General features: G+C 41.8%; 1 protein-coding gene across 3 annotated transcripts in view; it reads right to left on the reverse strand.

The window, feature by feature from the left end:
* The window catches only part of RAB27B (RAB27B, member RAS oncogene family), a 125,139-nt gene that overhangs the window by 94,866 nt on the left and 8,872 nt on the right, over nucleotides 1-21,401 (reverse strand). The window contains exons 1-2 of one of the 3 annotated variants that reach the window (XM_083702966.1): nucleotides 20,965-21,113; nucleotides 20,728-20,820 (exon numbers count right to left, since the gene is read on the reverse strand). The gene's annotated coding sequence lies outside the window, so the exon portion shown is untranslated. Of the gene's footprint in view, nucleotides 1-16,846; nucleotides 16,864-20,727; nucleotides 20,821-20,964; nucleotides 21,114-21,401 lie in introns of those variants that run through there. The other 2 variants (XM_083702965.1, XM_083702968.1) reach the window with 2 other exon arrangements.

A 21,401-nucleotide genomic window follows, 5' to 3' on the forward strand; every position in this document is an offset into this window, starting at 1 on the left:
TTTCGAACTGCTAGGTTGGCAGGAGCTGGGACAGAGAAATGGGAGCTCACCCTGTTGTGGGGATTCAAACCACAAACCTTCTGACTGGCAAGCCCAAGAGGCTCAGTGGTTTAGACCACAGCAGCACTCACGTCCCTGGTTGGGGAGAGGAGCCAACTCCTCAAGAGGCAGAGACCTCTCTGCCTTTTCTTCCCTGCCATGCATCTTCCAAGTTAGCGGTACCCACTTCTAATGTGGGAGGCGTCAGGGTCCTGGAAGAGTACAGTTTCTGGTCTGTTGTTGAGCTCTAATATGGTGGCTGGTCAGGTTAGTCTCGAAAAAGCACTTTTGTTTCCCTGCAGTGCCTATCTCTTTTCTATGCATTATTTATCTGGTGGATTTGGGAGGGATGATATTACTTGAAGTTGTTTTTACTCCAAAAGAGCACATTTTTATTGCTGCTCTGTGCAATATTATTTGACTACAGCACCCTAAGGCACCCGATGACAGCACTTGTGAGTAGAAGGATGATTTAGTTTTAAGATTTAATTGTGTTTGTTGTGCTTCAGTTTAATTCATGTTTTAGTAGGATCTCTATGTGCTTTATGGTTTGTTTTGAGCTATACAGGAAAAGCCCGTGAGCACTTGCTGAGAATGTGGAAGGGTTGTGACCTGGCGATGGAGCACATGCTTAGCATGAAAGAGGTTCCAGGTTCAAACCCTGGTGTCTCTGGGTGGGGTTGGGAAGGGTCCTGGCCTAAAACAACAGAGAGCTGCCACCAGCCAGTGCAGATAGTAGTCAGCTGGTTGGGCTAACGGTCTGGCTTGCTGTAAGACAGCTTGCCAAGTCACTATCGGAAATGCAAAACAAAAATCCAGGGACTAGACAAGTATTGTCATTTATCACCCAGTACTGGGATAGCCAGAGACTATCCTGAGTAGGGGCACGGGTGGTGCTGTGGGTTAAACCACAGAGCCTGGGACTTGCCGATCAGAAGGTCGGCGGTTCGAATCCCTGTGACGGGGTGAGCTCCCGTTGCTCAGTCCCTGCTCCTGCCAACCTAGCAGTTCAAAAGCACATCAAAGTGCAAGTAGATAAATAGGTACCGCTCCGGCGGGAAGGTAAACGGCATTTCCGTGTGCTGCTCTGGTTCTCCAGAAACAGCTTAGTCATGCTGACCACATGACCTGGAAGCTGTACGCCGGCTCCCTCGGCCAATAAAGCGAGATGAGCGCCACAACCCCAGAGTCGGCCACGACTGGACCTAATGGTCAGGGGTCCCTTTACGTTTACCTTAACGGGATAGCCAGCATCTTCAGCCCTGAGGTCCTAATCCTTTTCAAAGTTGGGCACCTTCGCCCAGACATCACCTCCTCCTCTAACCCATGCCTGAAACTTGCCCAGGAATAGCCTGTTCATTCAAAATTAATGAGGGGATCCCCAACCTTTTGGGACCCAGGGGAACATTTGGAAATCTGCTGTGGGCACCACAAAATTCACATTTCGCCAACGAAAAACTGGTGATATTCAGAACCCTGCTGCCAAGCAAAACATACACCCTGAAACAAAACAAATCCGAAACAAAACAAATCTGCCGAGTAACCAACGCTCCCCAATCATCCCCAAGGACTTTTGCTACAAACAAACATAGACATTTACATTAAAAAATGATCCCTTCAATTAATAGGCCATGGAGAAGAACGCATCATGTGATCTTGCTGGGGCATCTCCTGGCATTTCTAGATGATTAGCATGCTTTAATTATTCAAAGACTGCTGTTCCATTTGTGTCCTACCATCTTTTGAGTCAATTAAAAAAAAAAGTGCAGGAATGCTGAACAGAATATATAAAGTCATTATGGTTGGCTAAACCATCGAATCAGAGAAAAATCCTTCTAATCCTTATTTAACCCATCTCCCCTTATAATGGATAAAACTCTGCATTGAATAAAATATGCCTTAGCTATATAACAAAGTGCATCCAATTCAGCTAGTACTACTTTGGGTGCCATCAAAAGCTATTCGTTTATAATCCCCAAAGATCAAGACAGCATTATATGGTTTTGCACATCGTGTGCACACACACAAGCATAGAATTATCTAACTGGTAGGGACATTATGAATCATCTACTCAGGAGGTGGTGGATTTATATCTGGAAGCTCCTCAGTTATTCACTAAAGCAAATTCTACAAATACCTGCCCTTAAAGATCCCGGTGAATGTTCCACCAAATGCTTAGCCAACCCGTTCTGATGGACCACCTCCTTTACAGAACGTTCTTCCTAATTGCCACTGGTTACAGTTTCAGCTCATTATATCATGGCATCCTTGGCAGAAAAGAGCAGTGGACCTCTGCCCTCTTTAAAACACCCAACCTCATATCTAAAGGCTGTTTCCAAGCCTCTTCTAGTCTCCCAGCCAAACAAATGTGACGACTTCAGCCTTTCTTCCTATGCCATGTTCTCTACGCACCTTCCATCATTTGTTTCTCTCCCCGGAATGTTCCTGGATTTCATTTAATGTCCCCAGATTTATATTTTAAGTGTTGTAGATTTATTAGTAGGGAATGAATGTTGTGTGATTGGCTCAATGGCACAGGACACATCATATGGGGACTTCCGTTGGGGCAAAATGGCGGGCTCCTGAAGCCAGCTAGAGCCAGCTGTGCTACCAGGCTGGCTCCGGGCTGCTGAGACTGCCGCTACTGCCGCCACTGCCAAAGGGAACCGGGGATGCCTGGCACATCAAGTGGGAGAACCTCTGATCCCCCCCATGACCCAAATCAAGCTGGGAGCGAGAGAGCCCGGCCACCTGGCCGACTGCCCAGCAGCGCTCCGTAAACAGGAAAACCCCAGAGCCGACACAGGGAGAAGGAGGAGAAGAGAAGGAAAAGGAATAGAGAGAAAGAGGAAGGAGAAAAAAGAGAGGAGCCCCAACCTTGCGGTGCTGCTGTGGAGGAAAGGTAGGAGAGCACAGGGAGGGCAAGGACACGTGGCCGAGCCCAGGCCCAACCTGAGCCTACTCCACGGCGGCTAGCAGCTTGCGCTCCAAGAGAGCAGGCCGGGGCCCAGAGGAAGAGAAGATATTACTTCTTTTTAAAAACTTTTTTAAATAATTTTTTTTCTCTTTTCAAAAAAAAAAAAAGTGTCCTCGGATTCTTTGAAAAAAATCTGATAACCTTATCTTACTTGTGGTCACTAGCCCTGTCCATAACTCCCCATTCACAGACCAGATGCTGAAGGAAAAGTAAGGAAAACAAGAAAGCTTGAGGAACGATGTCCCATCCCCCATCCTCATATGAAGAGGTGAAGTGCAAGAAAAGGCACAGACAGATACTTTCAGTATAGGTATTTGCAGTATTTGGGCAACCTCAGGAAGTTGTGGACTCTCCTTCCTTGGAGGCTTTTAAGCAGAGGTTGGGTGGCCATTTCTTCGTGGATGCTTTAGTTGAGATTCCTGCATTGCAAGGGGTTGGATTAGATGACCCTCGGGATACCTTCCAACTCCACAATTCTATGACTCTACACTGGTATGGATAAAGCACAGCCATATCAACATTCAGATCAATGGATCTGATATTCAGTACAGGCTATTGCAAGGAGGAGGAGAGGCTGACAAGGAGACCTATTGCTTTGCATGTGGAAAGTCCCAAACGTTTCCAGCTAAAAAGGTTATCTGGGAGCCGGTCTGGGAACAATACTGTTATGTACTGAAGTTCTCACCCTGGGCCAGAAGGGGGATACTGTAGATAGTTATGCAAATGAAGGATCAAAAGTGACGTTCAGTGATTGGATAGTTTTAGAAAGTTGTTACAGTAACGTGGTACTGGAGCTCTATATAAGCAGGCTGACTGAACCCTTCAGTTCAGTTCTGTCCTGGCCTGTGAATAGACAAGAGCTGTTTGAAGAATCGATGTCGTCTGATATGTTCACCCACAACTTAACAAATACCTTCTGGAGACCTTGTTAAAATAGAAAATGGGTCAGTGGACAGACTCAGTATAAGGCAAGTCCATGTGTTCAGTAGCTTGGAGTGGGCTCCACAGTTCTTGCAACAAATCCTTATTTGGAATCCTGCAAGTTCAAACCTGAATATGTGGGCTTTGGCTTGCTTCTGCCGCATTTTATCTCTAGTGAGCAACAGATACAATTCCAAGAAGGCTGTGATGAGGACGAGACAGCTGGGTCAGAGACTGAAAAATTAATTCCAGGATTTCAATTAATTCTTCATTTATGAGCTAGCAACTCCACATTCTAAATCTGAAAAATGCAAACATTGCACGACAAGATTGTGGAGATGAGTAAAAGTTTCCGGTGGTCTTATTAATCTATTGCAGCAATCACCCTGTGACAGCAGTCTGAGAAGAGCAAACAGAGCATTTTGGAGACTTCTGTGAGGGCGGGAGTAGATGGCTGATGGCGTGGGAGGCAATATTATTACTTTACGGCTCCACAAACTGAAAATGACAACGAAGTCTGCTCCTGCAGAGTTTTGAACATTGTACATGGTATCGCTGTCTGGGTACAGGGATAATGAGAAAATTTACTTAGAAAGCAACGTAAAAACCATATAAAACAAGATTAGGCAGAGCACTGGGGGGGAAATACATCAAAGAATGTGTCTCTCTCTCTCTCTCTGTGTGTGTGTGTGTGTGTGTGTGTGTGTGTCTTTCTTATTGGAAGTACGACTTTTTTTTACACATCATCGCCACCTGATTTGAAGACACAGGACAGCCAAACCGGAGAGCCGATTAAAAAAAGGTTTGAAGGCCTCATGCTTTGAAATTTTTATGCATCACTGAGGAAGAGAATGGAGGGATTTAGAGGCAATATGAAGGACAACCACCCTTTCTCCTAAAGCAGAGCTGTGGTGTAAATAAATGTGATAAGTTAGTACCAGCTGTTCAGGTCTCAGAAGTGCTTTGTTGGATACCACACTCAGTATATTTGGGGAAATTGCTTTGCAAAAAAAGAGTGCATCTCTGGCAAAATTGCAAACAAGAATATGTTTGTTAAGAGAAGGTTGCACTGTCTAAATAAAGGATGAACGCATGATGTAGCCTTACAGTGGATTGGCATTTTTGTCCATCCAGACCCATGTGGTCTACGCTGAATGACTGTGGCTTCTACAGCAAACTGAATTCTGTCCAATTCTACTTCCTGAAACCCTGTTTAGATGGCGATGCATGACTCCCCAGAAAAAAGGAGGAAGATATTTCACATATTGAAAAAAGAACAATTGGACATTATTTGTCTGCAAGAAACACATGTGACTAGGCTCCATAAAAAAGTACTAATAAATAAAAGACTAGGCCAAGAATTTATTTCTTCGGATCGAGTTAAGAAGAGAGGAGTGGTGATTTATGCAAAGGAGAGCCTGTTACCTAAATTTTTATTTAAAGATGAGCAAGGAAGAATTTTGGCAATCAAGATACAATATCAAGGAGAGAAGTTTTTGATATTAGGAATCTACGCACCAAATGAGGGGAAATCGGAATTTTATAAGAAGTTGCATGAGAGTGTCCTGGACTATCTGGACTATGACAACATCATTATGATGGGAGATATGAACGGCGTGGTATCAACTAACATGGATAAGTCACAAAATCAAAATGTGACAAAAGATAGCAGACTACCTAAGACCTTTTTCGAACTGACTGACAATATGGACTTGATTGACATCTGGAGGACAAAGAACCCCTTGGGAAGAGAAGGAACATTCTTTTCTGAAGCCCAACTGACATGGATGAGAATCGACCAAATATGGATATCTAGAGGTCTGGCATCTAAGACCAGAAAGGTGGAAATCTGCCCAAAGACCTGCTCCGACCATAATGCAGTAAAGATGGATATGACACTACTACCTACCGGCTCCTTTAGATGGAAGATGAATGACAATTTGTTTAGAGATCAGGAGATTACCAAGAAGGCCCAAAAAGTCCTGAAGGATTACTTTGAGATAAATTTGAACACCACAGTGGAAAAAAGAACTATCTGGGATGCAAGCAAGGCCGTGATGAGGGGGTTTTTGATACAACAGAATGCTGTAAAGAAAAGGACACAAAATGAGAAAAAAGATAAGATCCTGGAGAAAATTAAAGAATTTGAGAAGAAGTTGAGATCAAACCCGAAGTCACAGCCGATCCTGAGAGAAATTAAACTCTATCAAGCACAATATTCCAAATTGATAAACCAGGAAATAGAGTGGAAAGTTAAACTAATGAAACAAAGAACATTTGAATCGGCGAATAAATGTGGGAAACTGCTAGCATGGCAGTTGAAGAAGAGACAAAAACTAAATACAGTTACAAATTTAGAGATTGAAGGAAGAAACATTCAGAACCCTGCAGATATTAGAAAGTGCTTCCAGAGATATTTTAAAAAACTATATACTCAAGGGCCGCAAGACAAGGCTGAGATAAAACAATTTTTGGAAAAGAATGGATTACCAAAATTGTCACAAGAAAATAGAGCAATCCTGAACTGTAAAATAACACGACAAGAGGTTGAACAAGCCATTCAGAATATGCAATTGGGCAAATCTCCAGGGCCAGATGGGCTTACCTCCAAGTATTATAAGACATTGAAAGACTATCTGATACAACCACTGATGGAGGTTAGCAATGAAATTTTGGAGGGGGAAAAGGCGCCGGAAACGTGGAAAGAAGCGTTTATCACATTGATACCAAAATTAGAAACTGAAAAGACACAACTTAAGAACTACCGCCCCATCTCCCTCCTGAATGTGGATTACAAAATATTTGCAGATATTTTAGCAAGCAGATTTTAAAAAGTTTTAAATGAAGTAATTCATAAGGACCAGGCAGGCTTTCTCCCAGGTAGACATTTGTTTGCCAATACAAGGAACATCATTGATATTTTGGAACTTTTGCAAACAAATATCAATACAAAAGCTGTGCTAATTTTTATAGATGCGGAGAAGGCCTTTGATAATATTTCTTGGAAATTTATGAAGAAAGATCTGGAAGGAATGGGAGTGGGACGGGGTTTTGAAAATGGGATAGATGCAATTTATTCAGATCAAAAGGCTAAATTGATAGTTAACAATGTGATTACAGAAGAGTTCAAAATTGAAAAAGGAACACGACAAGGCTGTCCCATTTCCCCTCTGTTATTTATTTCGGTCCTGGAGGTGCTCTTGAACATGATTAGAGGGGACCGGATGGTTGAAGGAATTCAGGTCGGAGCGAAACAATATAAACTCAAAGCGTTTGCAGATGACCTAGTTTTGACTCTACAGAAGCCAGAATCTAGTACGAAAAAAGTATTACAACTGATTCAAGAGTTTGGTCGGGTGGCGGGATTTAAATTAAACAAGCAGAAAACTAAGGTACTGGGAAAAAATTTGACAGTTACAGAGTCAGAACGGTTTCAGGAAGAGACAGAGTTAAACGTGGTTAAAAAAGTAAAATACCTAGGGGTAAACATAACAGCAAAAAATCTTAGTCTATTTAAGGACAATTATGAGAAATGCTGGTCAGAAATTAAGACAGACATAGAAAGTTGGACAAGACTGAAACTTTCCTTGTTAGGCCGAATCGCTGCTGTAAAGATGAATGTATTGCCAAAAATGCTGTTTTTGTTTCAAACATTGCAGATTGTGGACAAAACAGAGTGCTTCCGGAAGTGGCAGAGAGACATTTCTAAATTTGTCTGGCAGGGCAAAAAGCCCAGAATTAAGTTTAGGATACTAACTGATGCGAAAGAAAGAGGGTGCTTTGCCCTGCCAGACTTAAGGCTGTATTATGAATCAGCAGCTTTCTGCTGGTTAAAAGACTGGCTGCTTCTTGAGGACACTGATGTATTAGATTTGGAAGGTTTTGATAATGCGTTTGGTTGGCATGCATATTTATGGTACGACAAGGTTAAGATTCATAAGGCTTTCAAGAATCATATTGTCAGAAAAGCAGTGTTTAATGTCTGGACCAAATACAAAGACTTATTGGAAAATAAAACTCCAAGGTGGCTTTCACCTTTGGAAGCTAAGGCCCGGAAAAGGCTTAATATGGAGGCCAAATGGCCAAAGTATTGGGAAATATTAGAAAAAGATGGGGACAATTGGAAATTGCAGAGTCAGGAGAAAATGAAAGACAAAGTCTGAGACTGGTTACACTACGCTCAGATTAAAGAAGTTTTCAAACTTGATAAAAAGTTAGGATTCCAGGTGGAAAAATCGAAGTTAGAAACGGAATTGTTAGAGCCTAAGACTAAGATACTCTCAAGAATGTATAACTTGCTGTTAAAATGGAACACACAAGACGAAACGGTTAAATCGGCTATGATAAAGTGGGCACAGGACATTGGGTATAATATTATGTTTGAGGACTGGGAAAGGTTGTGGACTACTGGGCTGAATTTCACTGCATGTAATGCTTTGAAAGAAAATGTAATGAAAATGATATATAGATGGTACATGACCCCAGTCAAACTTGCAAAAATATACCACTTGTCTGATAACAAATGTTGGAAATGTATGGGAAGTGAAGGAACGTTCTTTCACCTTTGGTGGACTTGTCCTAGAGTGAAGGCTTTCTGGGAAATGATATATAATGAGCTGAAAAAGGTATTTAAGTATACCTTCCCTAAGAAACCAGAGGCCTTCCTTTTGGGTATTGTCGGCCAAGGGGTGCTAAAGAAGGACCGAACATTTTTCATGTATGCAACAACAGCAGCAAGGATACTTGTAGCTAAGCATTGGAAAAGCCAAGATTTACCCACACTGGAAGAATGGCAGATGCAACTGATAGACTACATGGAACTGGCCGAGATGACGGGCAGAATCCGAGATCTGGGAGAGGAGACACTAGAAGAAGACTGGAAAAAAATTAAGATTTATTTGCAAAAATATTGTAAATTGTATGAATGTTAAGCAGGATGCTTGATTATAAACAATTTGGCACCATTAAAACAGACGAAGTGAACTATGAAGATAAGTTAAATTTAAGAAAAAACAAATTTTTAGATAATTATTAGGCTAAGTTTAATTTGTTAAAGAGTGAAATAAATGTATCTAAAATTTGAGATATAACATTGGAAAAATAGACAGTCAGGATGGAGACAAGGTGACAAATTGCTGGTTTAATTTTTATAATTTGGAATGCAGGAGCGGGAGATGTGAGGAAGTCCAAAGGAGATAAGAAAATATGTTATGATATGTAATATTTTTGTTTGCTTATTTATATTGTAATTAAAAAACCCTTAATAAACATTATTTAAAAAAAAAACTTTTTAAAAAAATAGATGGTGATGCATGGAGATGACCAGGACTTTATAAAAGCGAAACAGATGCTCTACTTGTGAGTCATAGACCCACCCATCTCTGAATCTCTGTATGGATGTCTGTGTAGGTAAATCCTTTCTGTTGCAGGGAAAGCACTGCCTCCTCCCTGCCCACCTCCCAGTTCACTGCCCCTCGCACACTTCTTCTTCATCATCATCATTAGCAGCAGCATCATTGTTATTTTATTTATACCCTGCCCATCTGGCTGGGTTTCCCTAACCACTCTGGGTGGCTCCCAACAGAACACTAAAAACAGACTATAAAACATCAGTCATTAAAAGCTTCCCTAAACAGGGCTGCCTTCAGATGTCTTCTAAAAGTCAGATAGTTGTTTATTTCTTTGACATCTGATGGGAGGACATCCCACAGGGCAGGCACCACTACCAAGAAGGCCTTGTAACCTCACTTCTCACAATGAGGGAACTGCCAGAAGGCCCTCGGAGGTGGACCTCAGTGTCCAGGCTGAACGATGGGGGTGGAGATGCTCCTTCAGGTATACTTTGACTTTAACATATTTAACAGTGCTGCTTAGTTTTTTTAACTCTTGGAAACAGTGCAAGGGCCAGCCAACCAGCCCTGTGCAAATCCAGCATCTGCAGCAAACTGGGAGAACAAGTTTCTCCTGAACTTGGTCCAGGGCCAGGGAGGAGACTTAAAATAAGCACAAATGCTTAAAATAAGTGTGCTTTCATGGTGGGTCCACCACTAAAAAAGATCTCTCCCTATACGCATGCTGCGGTGTTTATTTCTGAGATTTCATTTAGTAAAACAAACCCTTGTTACACGAGGCAGTTTAGCAAATGTAATGAGATTATTACAATGGAGAATGTAAATGTAATAACCAGCATTTGAAAGTGCAGGGAAATGTGATGCAGTATTTGTTCACCACCCAAGCTGATTAAATTCTACTTCCAATTTGAGAAACTTTTTTTAAAATGATATAGAAAAAAATAAAATGATTAATTTAAAAAGAATACCCTCTGGTAAACAGATGACCAAAGTTTGGAGGAAAAGTAATGCCAATTCAAAGGAAGTCCAAAAAATATTGTTTAAAATATGGTGAGGACATGGATTGTATTCATGCACTTAAAATTTTGTGCATATAGTCCTCTCTACTTCTAGGAATAGCCCCAAGGAGACAAGAAGACCAAGGTGGTCCCAGCCATCAGAAAGGAAATGAGCAATTGCAGGAAATTTGCCCCCCATTCCCAGATGCTAGAAAGGACATTTGACTCTAACTACCAGCTGCAGGGAAGCCTGCTCTGGCTGAATTTATCGGTCACAGGACAAAAGGTTTTGTAGCAAACACTCTCACAAAGCAGCTTCCATAAACGGTACAATACAATACACAAAATCGGAGTTGCAAGTGCCACAAAAGCACAACCAAATCTTTGCGAGCGTTCGGGTGAACGCATCCGGTGAGCTTTTGAAAAACATCTGTTACTACATGCTGATATGAAGGATGTTCACATAAATGCATGTGTTATGTACTGAGTTGAATAGGATCCAAAATGCAGTAGTCGGCCAATTGGTGCCAAAGAAGGATAGAACATTCTATATGTACGCTACAACAGCAGCAAGAATACTCATCGCAAAGTATTGGAAGACACAAGATCTACCCACCTTGGAAGAATGGCAGATGAAGGTGATAGACTATATGGGACTGGCAGAAATGACTGGCAGAATCCGAGACCAGGGGAGAGAGACAGCGGAAGAAGATTGGAAGAAATTTAAGGACTATCTTAAGAATCATTGTAAAATTAATGAATGCTAGGATGACGTTGGTTTAGAAATTACATGGTTTCCAGCGGTAATGGATAAGTAAAATGAAAAGAAAGGTTAAAAATTAAATGAAAAACAAGGGAAAGGATTTGCTGAATTAACAAATTAGAAATTGGAATACAGAAAGGGGAGGTATGAGGAAGTCGGGGAAGTAAGGTATAAGAAAATAAGGGATTGAAATTATACTTGTTTTTTGTTATTTTTGTCTGTTTGTATTTTTGTTTTGTTTTTTATATAAATCTCTGAAATTTCAATAAAAATCTTTTAAAAAACAAAAACAAAATGCAGTAGTCTGATTGGTCCTAGAACAATAGGATCCAAAATGCAGCAGTCTGATTGGTCCTAGAACAATAGGATCCAAAATGCAGCAGTCTGATTGGTCCTAGAACAATGCAGCAGTATGATTGGTCTGCAGGAGCCACCCAATCCAGGTCCAGGTGGAAGTGAATCCACAACCTGATTGGGCTACAGGAGAATCCTGGAATTAGCCAATCACGTGCAGCCCATTGTGTAAATAATGTATATAAAGCAGATATTGTGGGGGAACTTCCATTCCTCCTCACCACTATAAGCTGAATAAAGAGCATGAAATCCACTCTCTTTCAGCATGCAAGGACTGGGTCCAAATATGAACAATTCCCTGACCACCATTGCTCCACTTTGTCAGGAAGCAAGGTGAGATCAAATAAAGAGCAGAGAGTGCCCAGTTCCCAGCTGACCAACACGCAATCAAGGCAACGCCTCTGTTTCTCAAAAGGCGTTTTTCTTTATGTGCGGCAAACACATCAGGAGCGAGTTTATTATAGATCTACATGCAGCCCCAGACAAAAACCCAGATCCAATCCAAAGTGGGAGCTTGGACTCTTTGCTATGGCAATGGCTATTCTAGGAAGCAGAAGCAGCATTTTGGAATACCTCGTCTCTCCACTACAAACTTGCCCTTATTTATTTATTTCTGTTCAGTTAACCTTTTCGCAGTTGAAAGCAGGCTTGACAGCTGTTCCAGCTTTTACCTGCTACCTCTCCATGTAAGAAAGATGCTTTGTCTAAAGTGACCTTCTGCAGCCATGAAGTGGATGAGCAGAACATAAAACAAGGATCTGCCGTATTAGGATTTCCTTAAGCATCATATAAAACCAAATAAGCCTCACAATTTTAGTCAGTCTTAACAGAGGAACAGACTTACAGAGAGGTCAGTCTTTATCTCCTGCATAAACAACGCACTTAGTTTATACTCCTGAAGAGAAAGTTCTAACATGGTCCCAAGACTGTCCAATCCTTTCTGCATTTTTCTTATCTAAATTCTCTTTCTTTCCTCCTTGTTAGTTGGGTTGCTTACCTTGTGATTCTTATTAATCACGCTCATAACAAGCAGCATAACTTGCAATTTAAGTCCCTCATGACCCAAATTCCTTTAATGAATGGCTGGATTATTTCTTCTATGTTAGGGGATTCTGCCAAATTAAATTGCTCAGTCGAGCACGGGTGCAGCCCATCTATAAGACACAAGGCAATCAACAAGGAATGTTTTCTATGGAAGACGCACAGGAAAGAGACAAAGGCTATCCAACATGGCTCCTCCAATGGAACTAAAAGGGCCAGTAGCTAGGGATGGGTGGATCTGTCAATTTTAATTTCGCTCAGTTACTCAGTTTTCCCACCTTAAATTCAGGACTCTTCATTTCAGCATCAGTTTGAAAATTTATTTATAGTGACAGCAGGTAGCCAATGAGAGGAATTCTGCTACATTGCTAAATGTGCTTCCCAACTATTGTTGGGCTAGGAGCAACCAGCTCTCACTCCTACACTTCCTACTAAAGGACAGTGCGATGAAATAGATTTTATATTGCTGGGGGGTGGGGGCGGAGAAATGATAACATAATGTCATCTACACAGTGGCATATTTGGAATATTTGATTAGAAATGACTGTAGTCAAATGCTATGCCGTTGCATAGAGACAATATTTGGCCAGTTACTTGATTAGAGTGTCAGCTAGACACTCCAATTGTTATTATTTAACTACATAGCTTCTTGGGGGGGGGGGAGCTCACAGATTTCAATTAAAGGCATTTATTTTCCAAACTCAGGTGTCTTCTGCCATCAGAAGCAGCACGCCTCCTACCCAGGGTTGCTCAGGAATTCTAAGAAACTAAAATATTCAGTACAGTTTTAAGATCAGTGGTTAAGATCAGTGCAGTTTTGAAAGGTTCAGCCCGCCATCTTCATTCGAAATGATGTCCAATTGTATCTAAACATTCCTTGGTACCAGGAACCATCTTGCAAAATTTGCTTACGATATCTCAACGGGTGTCCAAAAGTATAGGGAAAAAATTCATATATAAATATAGATACAGTGGTACCTAGGGTTACAGATGCTTCAGGTTACAGACTCCGCTAACTCAGAAATAGTACCTCGGGTTAAGAACTTTGCTTCAGGATGAGAACAGAAATTGTGTGGTGGCAGCGGGAGGCCCCATTAGCTAAAGTGGTACCTCAGGTTAAGAACAGTTTCAGGTTAAGAACGGACCTCCAGAATGAATTAAGTTTTTAACCCAAGGTACCACTGTATACAGATACACACACACATATATGTATATATTCTTCGTGGCCATATCCTAATACCAAGAGGTTTAATATACTTTGGCAACTTCACACCATTTGGTCAACAGCAAACCTGGCTCAAAGGCTCTATTAATGCTGTCCAACTGATGTTTTGCCTCCCACCCCCCATTGTGCTGTTGAACGTGGCCTGCAGCACACTGTCGGCCAAGTCACATTAGATTGTAGTGTATTCGGATTCAGATAAGCTCTCCTGAGCATCCTGAATTGCCAGAGCACACACAGGAAACAGAGACAGGAATGATACCCTGGCTTTTTAAATTCTCAGCAGACGGCATGCCATTAAACCGTGTCCATTTGTTTAACAGGAAACCCCTTTCTTTCCATTCGCTCATTTTGGGCCAGTTACAGCACACCAGACAGAGGAGCTGATCTGGCGCTCCTGCTCCCACCTTGCCAATGTTCTGCCCCTCTCTCTCACCATCCCGACACATGGCAATGACACCTCTGCCAGGAGGGCCAGGTCACCTTCCCCTCCACTGCCAGCCCAATACATTTTGCTGCCTGAGAGACAGAGCAGGAAATGGTCCCCCAACCTTCGAGCTTAAGGTCCATAGCATCCAAAGCTGGCCAAGTTATTTTGGAAATGGAGACAGGCAAACAGTGTTTTCCACCGTACTTGAACAGCAAAAACACAACAATAATAAATAAAACAACTAACAGCTTGCTTCCCTTGCATGACACCCAAAACAGCACCCAAATCTACAGACTGGAGTAGGTTTGATTTGTTAATGGCAGGCAACAAAAGGTGCAGGGAAAATAATATTCCCCAAGAAGTGATCTTTGAACACAGCCAACCCTAGTACACTTCAAATTTGGGTTTTTTTAAGTGTCCTTGCAAGTTACTCTACCCTTTTCAAAAGTTAAGGGGGGTTGTTTGCTGGGGAAGACTGACAGGGAGACTAGCAAACCCCATTTTGAACTGGACTCTATTTGAACAAGGTTGGGCCTAACTGAAAAAGAGAAAGGCTTTTTTGAGTTGCGATGTCGCATTTTGAGCTCACATGACTCAACCTTCCCTTGAAATGTTGATGTCCCTCAAAGAACGCTGTTTGAAGGGTACTCCTCTTTCTCCCATAAAAGTGAACGGTTCTCCTCCCAATCAGTCTTATGAGTAAAGCACTGGATTTAGGCACACCACCTCACTACCAAAAGCCTAACTAGATTTTATGAAGGATGTGTTTCTGGCTTCGACAGGTGTCTGCCCAGTAACACGTGACACAACATCAACATTTCTCTGGGCACGAAGTCATGATGCTTATTACTTTTACTAGCTGTTACTGTGAAGACGCTGGGGAGCAAGGGAGATGTGGTACTTCTTCATAATGTTTACTAAGGCCCTGTAGTGCCCAGCTGTCACTAGTAAGGATCCTGCAGGAGACACCATGTGTGCCTGCCTGGAAAGGACCCAGGGATTCCACATACTCATCAATGAAAATAACAGTCATTTTGCTAGTAAGGGAGATGATGATGAAATTATTCCTTTAAAAAAATAATTCTTCTATGCTCCTGCGAAATGTCTCTGTGAACTGGGTAATGAATTCCATTTTTGAAAGTAATTTTCCAGCCATTAATGGGCGGCCTGTTTATTATTTGTTTCTTCCCCAACATTTGATTCATAGCATAAGTGAGAAAAGCAGGATCTCGCCCCAAGGAGCTTGCAAACTAAGATCTGACAACGGCAAAACAACAGCAGCTACCTAAGGGTTTCTGTCAGGGAGGTGAGGGCAATGCTTTCTCATATCTGCTGTATAAGGTCAGTCCAGGCAGCAGCACCTCTAATTCTGATTGGCAAGTCAGTTAATGCAACAAATCTCCATCTTCACAGAGCACCTGTAGGAGCCACGAGAATATCATTCAACTGACAGCAACCTTATTAAATTTAATAGGAAGGAATCTGCCTTGCTGAATTAGTGATTCCAAATAAACAGAGGCTGTCGGGGAGATTTCAGGTCTATTTATGTATTATACCCTCAGGGGTCCCTTCCAACTCTACATGTCTATGGTTTTATCCTACCTCTACCTAGTGTGATAGCACTTTTTAAAAATCCAAGGACTAATCAGGTTGTGTATGTCCTTTTAGAGATATCCCAGCAGTTCAGAATCTTTCATCCATTCATCCAGGAATTTAAGGAAAGGCTATTATTCTTATTCATGGGGTGCCTTCACTGTAGCATGTAGCAATCTAGCATTTGTTGTTAGTACCACTACTGGAAGCAAACTCTGCCACTGCTGTTATTTTTGTGCTTACAACATTGCCCTTTTCTTTAAAGTATTTTGTGACGAGCTGTTGTTGAGGTTAAGTAAACTAAATCAGTTTAACTGAATCGGGCATCTACCACTGCAGGGCTCACACTTTCCTTTTTTTAGTTTCAATCAGTTCTACACTTCAGTTTAGCACAATTATGTGCACAAAGATGTTACACTGGATGGAACAAACATCTGTCTGATATTATGGCTATCAGGTGCATATCTTTTCAGCATCTGGATTCCAAACATGAGCCTCCATCCACACTTCCATTTCAGATTTCATTAAGTAGCATGGTTAAGTGATTTCGATGGAGAAGCAGATATTTCTAGTAAGATGAAAGAGATCACTCATCTTTCCTTACAGAGTGAGAGCCCGGGTACACGAAGCAAAACTAACAAACTTCAGAGTTCCTCTGCACAAGCGTTGATTACACAAATAGATCATCTCCCCTAACAAATGACCCTCCCCCCCAATACAGTTGTATCCAATGCTGGCCCAGCAATGGGACTTCCATTTCCTCTCTCTCCCCCACCCCCCCGCATCTGATCAAAAAGGCCCCCAACATCCCAGAGCTGATGTTGAGGGCATCTATGTATGTGTGGAGGGGACAGGAACTCTGTCTTTCATACAGAAGTGCATTGCATCAGCAAAGCTGGATGTCGCCCATAGACATTAGAAGGAGTGCCAGTCACTCAGTGCAGAACTACCCAAGTGAAAACAGATGGGCAACCTGTGGCCCCCTGTCTTAATTTTGTGCATCTCCTGGCATCTTCCTCCTCATATTTCCTGGCTTTTTAAAGAGCCTCCCTTCTGCATACTTTCAGAAGAACTGGAAGGGGCACTGTAGGGTTTTGTGTGCAAGTATGTATACAGAGCACACTGAGGTCAGAAAGGAATTACTTTCAGTCGCCTACCAGAACAGTAGCTGCATTGGTTTGTTGTCGGCACATGCAAAAATCCTCTGCCTACTTCCCTTAGAGTAGCCCCATTTAATCCAGCTTACTTCTGAGTAGACTTGCATGGGAGTTCAGGTAGCCATGATGAAAAGTGAAGCAGGGTGGTCCTTGCCATGGATTAGTTAAGCCATAGTGGCATGAAGAAGAAGAAGAAGAAGAAGAAGAAGAAGAAGAAGAAGAAGAAGAAGAAGTCGTCCATCATTAGCTCTGGCTCTGCCTCTCACCAGCAGACACCTGTTGGGTGCTGTTTGATATAAAGTTCCTATCATATCAGTACACATGCATGGGGTTGTTGTTTTCCACTGAGTTTACTTGCAACCTCATTTGAATTCAGGAATACTCTATCCTACAGTTGTTTGAGGAACATTTTTTGTTTTCTGTTTTCTTCTTCTGCAATTTTAACACCGTTTTCGAATAATGCATGCTGTTCTATCTGGTTTATACAGTGTTTGGATAGTTAATTTGGATTTGCAAATTGGTCAAAGCAACAAAAAGAGATGGGTTTGACTCGGAGAAACATTTCGGCCACCTTGGACACTCCAGCACAGAGTTTTGGGGTTATTCTGCTGGAAGAGCTGTTCTATGATCCTGCCAAGCCAGTAGCCACAAGGTCATGGCTACTGCCCCATTACATGGCTGCAACTTTAGGGTCAACAAGAAAGATAGCCAACAGCACAAAAACGGCTGCAAGAAGGAAAACTTCCTTTTATGATAGGAACTTTAAATAAAACACAACCCAACATATGTTTGTTTCATGTTTATTAGCAATTAATGGGCTATCTTGGATGCAATATTTATCCTATTCAAATCAATGACAGTTCTCTTGGTGGTTTTTTAAATATGGATCAGAATGGCACCCCTTTTCATTAACTATGTTTATTTAGGAAAAATAAACAAAGAGACATAGTGCCCCGTCATAAATGTTTGACACAAAATTTAAGCAGCTGAATGGAATACAATATAGGCAACAGACCATTTATTTTTATTGTCAGGAGAAAATCAAGATTTTCTTTTGCTGCCCAACAACAGATGGGAAAATAGGAGCCTTATATCTAAAGTTTCTCTTATATGTGAATAAAATGATATGAGCACATTAAAAGATGGAGAAACATATGGGCACATTAAAGGATGGAGACGTTTAAGTATATAATATACAACTTACAGCAAGGGAGAAGCTATGGAACTGGGATTTGAAGTTTACAGCATGTTATACGTTGAAAGAAAACTATATGAAAATGATGTATCATTGGTAGTTAACTCCCAGTAAATTAGCTAAAATGTACAAAGCAAGGTCAAATAGAGAGCTGGAAATGTGAGGAAAAAGAAGGCACCTTTTATCATATGTGGTGGACATGTAAAATACTAAAAGAATTCTGTGAGATGATATACAGTGAATTTTCAAAAATGTTTAAAATAACTTTTTCTTTAAAAACCCAAAACTTTTCTTTTACGAATTCTAGGTGCTGAAATTCCAACGGATCAGAAAAAAACTATTTATGTATGCAACCGCTGCTGCTCAGATGCTGCTCAGAGATGGAAAGAAGACAAAGCCCCTACCAGAAAAGAATGGCAGATTAAGTTGATGGATTATGCCAAAATGGCAAAAATGACTGGAAGAATCAGAAATCAGGAAGAGCAAAATTTTAATAAGGAGTGGGGTAAATATATAATTTACCTTAAAAACTATTGTAAACAATTAAATTTATTAATAGGATTGGAATAACTCTTGAAGTTTAGTGTTGAACTTCCATAGTCACTTATGGACTCACTGTTACAAGCATGTTTATGGAAGACAATCTTACTCAGCTACGAGTGATTGCTAAAGGAGGAGGAGGAGGAGGGACATTTAATAGATTCGGATTAATACAAGATGCAGGAGCAAAACATTATACAAGGACCCACAAAGGGGATGAGGGAAGTCCAGGAGACTCTTCAGAATTCTCTTTTTATGATGGTTGTTTGATAACTGTTCGTAAATTTCAAAATCTGAAAAAAACTAAAAAAAATTTAAAGAGACTTGTTTAAGGTTTGTCAAACTATCCCTCTGCCATCAGCTCCTGTTAAAACCACAGTGGTACCTTCTAGTCTGGGTTGAACTAAACCAGGGTTGGGGAACCCACGGCCCTCCAAATGATGTGGGACTACAGCTCCCATCAGCTCCAGCAAGCATGGCCAAGGGTCAGGGATGATGGGAGCTGGAGTCTAACAGTTTCCCCACCCCAGAATTAGACAATGGCAGCTGGTCAGGGGCTGGTAAACCACAAAATGAGGTCCAGCGCCGACGGCCTTCTTGCGGTTCCCTCATTACGAGAAGCAAAGCTACAGGGAACCAGGCAGAGGGCCTTCTCGGTAGTGGCACCTGCCCTGTGGAACGCCCTCCCATCAGATGTCAAAGCAATAAATAACTACCTGACATTCAGAAGACATCTTAAGGCAGCCCTGTTCAGGGAAGTTTTTAATCTGTGATATTTTAGTGTATTTCTGGTTTTTATCGAAGCCGCCCAGGGTGGCTGGGGAAACTCAGCCAGATGGGCGGGGTACAAATAATAAATTATTATTATTATTATTATTATTATTATTATTATTATTATTATTATTATAAAATGGCTGCAAAACAGCTGGGAGGAGCTGTGATTGACAGGCCAATAGCTGAGGTGATGGGCTGGGTTCTTTTTCCACCCTTCAGTTTCCTCTACCCCACCTGCTTCCTCTCAAGCCAGGGATCTTGCTGCCTCGCAGGAGAAATGTGGGCCGCAAGGAACCACAGTGGGGAAGCACACCTCTTTCCTCTTGCCACTTCTCTGCTGAAAATGACAACATACCCCAATAGTTCAGATCCACTGATGTAACTCTGCTGCCACACATGCAGCTTGACTCCCTTTCTTGCAGAGAAAGCCACTTGTAACTGAACCACGCCTGATTCACAGAACCAAAAAGGAGCAAACTTAAGCATGTAAATAAGATTTGCTTCTGATTTAACATGCAAATAGTACACCTCTTGTTGCAAGAGAGTGGTATTTTGAGGGAGAGTTGGGTTTAAGCAATGTTCCTTGTCTCTCAACATGCAGGCCTGTGAATATGATTCTTTATGAGGATGTTTGTTGCTCCTGTATTTTCATGTAAACTAGCCTGACATATGGTTTCATAGAATGGCAGAATTGGAAAGGACCCCAAGGGTCATCTAGTCCCAGCCCCCTGCAATGCAGGATTGGACCCTTTCACCTCTACAGCACCACTGATAGTCTAATTTTTAAAGAACTGTCTTGGCATGGCACAAAATCGCCAGATGTTTTTCTTGGGGGTGAGGCTTGTCTCAAAATAAAAATTGGGCCCTTTGGAATCTGGCCCACAACCTGGGCATGTCAAAGTAGTTTGAATAAAAACTATTTCATTTCACTGAGGACAATGGAACCAAACTGGAATAAATTCAAGTATTTTGGTTTCCCACGCTCACAAGTTCCTTCCTGGTTTTAACACAAGTCATTCCTCTTCCAATTGCTTTATCCCCTGCCCTCCTTTCAGTGGCCATGGAGAACACAACAGAAAAAAATAATAATGATAATTGCAAACAGAAAATCATCTCTGACCATACATGAACAAGCAAAAATAGCACATGACCCATACTGGAGTTTGCAAGGACTTTTTTTGGCATGTGTTATAACAAATATAAACATTTTATTTCATAAACTGCCCCCACAAGAGGACTGGAAGGTTTCTAGAAAAGGGGGATGTGCTTTGTTTTGGTTTGAGGCTTGGTGTGTGGTTCTTTTTGCAAAAGATGAAGGTGCAAAAGCGGTAGTGACAAGCTATGCAGGGGAGATGATATAAAAGCTACTTACACTTTTTTGGTGTGAAATAATCCCTCTGGATTCTGCCAGCTGGAAAATAATTAGCCCATTTCTTAACGGCACTGTTGCTTCTGTCTGCTCTCTCTACGGACGCAAGAAAACACAGGTATGAGAGGAGGGAGGGGAAAATGCTGCCACTGGTGTTCTGCCGCTGCAGCTAAACTCTGCTAGCCTCTGATAAAGCAATTGGTTAAGGATGCTGAGGACGGCAAGCAGATAAACAGGTACCTTGGCTTTCAAGAGGCAAAGGATGCTCCTGCGGCGGCTACCCTTCGTCTTGTGTAACAGCGAGAGCCGCTCAGTCTCTGTACCGCTGACATGCTACCAGCCAGCATTTCAGAAAAGGCGTCTGGGAGGTCCTAGTGCCAGGGTCTGCAATGTCGCCTTGTTGCAACCCGACTCCTGGCATGTTTTCAGACAGCTCCAAGTTGCCACGGAGGGCAGAGAAAAAGGGATCAAAGGCTTAAGTCGGAAGAAGGCTGACAATTCAAAACCAGCCTTGCAACTCTACAATCCTACGGTTCTACTAAGCAAAAGAAGCACCTTTCTTTCTTTAAAAGAACAAAACTCAATGTTTGCTCTAGTGCTGAAGAAGACAAGGGTACGCTGTCCACAGAAAAATGGTTTTCAAGGCTCACAAAAGCTGCAGCCTTAGTAGACTAGCT

The sequence above is a fragment of the Podarcis gaigeae genome, assembly GCF_964106915.1.
Source record: "Podarcis gaigeae genome assembly, chromosome: 11".
In the NCBI taxonomy this organism is placed as follows: Eukaryota; Metazoa; Chordata; class Lepidosauria; order Squamata; family Lacertidae; genus Podarcis; species Podarcis gaigeae.